Here is a 4030-nt window from a genome sequence, read left to right as displayed (position 1 = left end):
AGAGAGAGAGAGAGAGAGAGAGAGAGAGAGAGAAGAATAAACTTTTCATCGAGAAATACTTCAAGAGATATTTATGTCCGTAGGTAAAGTGTGAGGGGGAAAGCTTAGTCTAGGGCTTAGCATTCTTGAGAAAGTGTGACCCGAAAGTGGGGGTTTCCTTGCTTTCGTGCAGAGAGAGAGAGAGAGAGAGAGAGAATAGAGAGAGAGAGAGAGAGAGAGAGAGAGAGCAGGGTTGCTTAGAATGGGTACGAAGCCATCCTTACAATTTTTCCTCCATCGTGCCTTTCACTTTGATTACTCGAGTATTTTGTTTGTTGCTAATACGCAAAGAAGAAAAATTCTTGGGTTAGACATATGCTTTACAATGAATTGAATCTCGCATAGGAGTACCCTATTCATTTAACACTTGTAACTGCTGAGTCGTACTGCGTAGACACCAGAATCTTATCTTTACATTAAAACTAATAAACTTTGGAGAGAGAGAGAAATAATTAGGCAGAATAATTAGGCAGAAATAATTCAAGATTAGGGTCAGTTTTAGGATATATACGTTAAAACCTGATCTAATTATTAAGGATTAGAGTTAAATCTAATTAAAGAATATGGTAAAAAATTAAGATTTATTTTTAAAACACGCACTTGAGCAGCCAAACAATTCATGAACCTGCAGGACGTGTGACGTCACAGCTTTCCACGAAAATTTAGAACAAGTGAAATAAGTGACTGGCCTAAAGACATCTGAAGCACGCGAAGCTCGAGAGGCGCCGTGTGACGTTGAAATAAAGACGAGAATGAAAATTTCATCTGCATCATAAATCAAAGTGACCGGCATTATCCGAAAGGATTAACGAAAAGCGTGAATTTTCATTTTCGCGGTCGGGTCGTAAGCCATGGAGTATGCGGCCCCTATTCCTGTTCATCGTCTCTCTGGAGAGTGAAAAATAATCAACACTGTCTCGTATTCATTAAAATGATAAAATTACGTTTCGGTATTAGTTTATTTGATTATTCTGTGACCCAGTCCTCCCAATTTTTTATGACATTTTTTTTTTTTCCTATTTTTGAAAAAAGAACCATCGAAACCTTCCCAGTTTTGGTTTCCGCGCCAAAATCGTAACTTCGTAAGCAGTCGACGTCATGTCCTAGTGAGGTGAAGACGTTGAGAGATTCGCGTGCTATTTATGCACAATAAGAACGTCTGTTGTGAACGGCAATTTCGTCATTATAATGACCAGGACAACAAAACCACGTGAGTTATATTTCCACACGTTTTCAGAGCGTTAAAGCATCTGCCTTAATGATATGAAGTAAACATATGTGCATGTCATTCTTGGCTAATAGTATAGTACCCATGACCACGTCAATATGCCAATGTCGCTCAATACATTTCGAGTTTGTTTGTATCGTTTCAGGTTTGGCTGCTCCGTCCTCTACTTCAGGATGATGATTACAATAATGGCGTAATGCTGAAGTGTGATTACACGACTATAAACCGAAAATCTCAGTGATCAGCACCATGAAGCAATATGGTCCGTCATGCTTACGTCGTGTTAATATATGTCTATCATCACAACCGTGCAAATGGACGGTAAGCTATAAATATGTAATATATTGGAGATTTTATATTCTGGAGGAACGTAATTATATTATTTGGAAATTGTCGAATGGTATTACGTTCTTTTATTAAAAAAAAAAAATAAAACTTTAATGCACAATGTTCACCGTAAATCGACCTTGTTTGGACAAGACTACGACTTAGGCCTATGTACTTAAAACCAATCATCCACATTTAGGCTACTGGTATTTCTTTTGGTCTGTAAGAGTCCAGAGGTCCATGCCAAAGCCTCCTAAACGCCCATTCACACCTTGCCAGCCAGCCACCGGGCTTCTAATGCTAAAAAAAAAGCCATCTACTTTCGACTAAGCTCACGGTTTAACTAAGCCTAAGCCTATATTGTATCAGGGACCAGTCGTTCTTTTTGAAACTTGACCTAAGTAATTTGTTGCCTTTCTCATAAAAAGGAAATTATAGGCCTATGTATTAGATCAACATGGGACCATTTTACCTTTCCACATTGTTTCTTCGTAGTTGTCGACACCTATGTGTAGTCTAAACAATAAATTGGAATATATCCTCGTATCCTCTGCCTACCTACGCCAAGAGCCTAGAGTAAATGATAAATTCCTGCTATATAAAAAACCGGATATAACGTTTCCGACAATTGTTACAATGATAAAACAATGTTCATATCACTTCCAGCCGTATATATATATATTTCCACGTAAATCAAAATGGGATGCTAATGTTTTACGTGGTTTAGATAATATTTTTTTTAAATGGTTGTAGACGTGAATTTGGTTGTTACATTTGAATCGTGGAATAGTCGACATGTCTGTTTAAGCCTCCATGCAACCATTATATATATATATATATATATTATATATATATATATTAACACACAGCATGGAAAATTTATTTTTTAAGTTATAATCTTGAGTTTAAAGTCAAAAAAACGAGGGATGGTCGTCTATATTGGTAGTCAGGCGCCTCAGTGGCGTGGTTGTTATGGTGTTGGCGTTCCACCTCGGTGGTCGCGAGTTCGATTCTCGGCATTCCATTGAGGAGTGAGAGATGTGTATTTCTGGTGATAGAAGTTCACACTCGACGTGGTTCGGAAGTCACGTAAAGCCGTTGGTCCCGTTTTTCTGAATAACCACTGGTTCCATGCAACGCAAAAACACCATACAAACAAATAAACAGTATTTCCCATTTGTATATCTCACCTTGCAGGTTAGATGAAGTTCCTTACTGCCAATATTTGGTAAAAGTTTATAGTAAGGTTACGTCCACCTGGCAAGGCGATACCAAATGGCTTGCTTCCGTAAATATACTATCTAAACTTTTACGGCTTATGTTCTCGGGTTACTAGACCATGAAGCGGTTGGGCTTTGAATACATCTGTCACACTAGACCATGGAATCCTGCTGTAAATTAGGATCTAAACCCTTCACCTTTTTAGTCCAACTTAATTTGCATCCCTGTTCATTGCTTGATGTTGTTGTGACTTAATTACAGTTGACTTTCATCAGGTCTCATGTCAGGAAGCGCCTTTTCTCAAAGAACATCACGTATTAGCAGAGTGTAAGTACAACTAGGCCTATTCGCATAGCATGAGTGCAACTAGGCCTAATCTAGAATCCCACTTGTCAGTATTTAACCGACTCCCTGATAGGGTGTATGTATGGTGGTCTGGGCGTGTGTGTGTGTACACTGAAGTACGAACTTAGCGTGTGTACCAATCCAGTTACAGGAAACACGTTCCACATATGTTCGTCACTTTTTAACAAAATTTAGGCAATTCCTTCTATGGCATAACTGCGAATTGTGTCGTTGCGTGAACGTGTTTTCCGGGATAACTTGAGTATATTCCCTGTCATTAACATTAAGGGAATTCCGTTTTAGATTTCGTAAATTAGAAAAGCTTTTGACTGTCTCCTGTTTTACTGGTCTCCGAATCCTATACAGTCCAGATAAAAAGTGGTACGGAGAGAAGGGTGGTAATAATCCATAGACCGAGAAGCTTCTATTGTTTCAAAAAACCAAAAAGGTGGGGGGGTGGGGGGGGGGGGGATGCCTTAATTGGAGGCATGCATAATTGAAAACATTTATAAAATGATGAAATAACAGTGATAATGATACGAAACATTTGTTCTCTCACATAAGAGTTGCACAGTTCTATCCGATTGTATGGTGTATTTTGAGAAGGAGGGAGAAAGATAGTACTATTATCGACTTCTTTTATTTCATTGGTAGGTTTGTCTGGAACGACGGTAAAAGTATCTGAACTTTGAGAGCTAAACTTATACAGAATGATAATAATATTGACAAATAATCTACAGTAGTTTTTCTCGCAAAAACTCTTGAAATTATTTCGGTACCGGCTTGGATTGATCTCCCTGTGCGAAATGACTGCCACCCTGCTAGTGTACGATAATAATGTGTGGGAAATTGTATAAAAACTTAGTTTAG

General features: G+C 38.3%; 1 protein-coding gene across 1 annotated transcript in view; it reads left to right on the top strand.

Moving 5' to 3' along the window:
• Positions 1 to 1520: 1520 nt before the first annotated feature.
• Positions 1521 to 4030, top strand: part of LOC135223851 (beta-1,4-glucuronyltransferase 1-like) — a 358962-nt gene continuing 356452 nt past the window's right edge. The window contains exon 1 of the mRNA XM_064262740.1: positions 1521 to 1588. The gene's annotated coding sequence lies outside the window, so the exon portion shown is untranslated. The remainder of the gene's footprint in view (positions 1589 to 4030) is intronic.

Source organism: Macrobrachium nipponense, chromosome 10 (genome assembly GCF_015104395.2).
Source record: "Macrobrachium nipponense isolate FS-2020 chromosome 10, ASM1510439v2, whole genome shotgun sequence".
In the NCBI taxonomy this organism is placed as follows: Eukaryota; Metazoa; Arthropoda; class Malacostraca; order Decapoda; family Palaemonidae; genus Macrobrachium; species Macrobrachium nipponense.
This window is presented reverse-complemented; position numbering and strand designations above follow the sequence as displayed.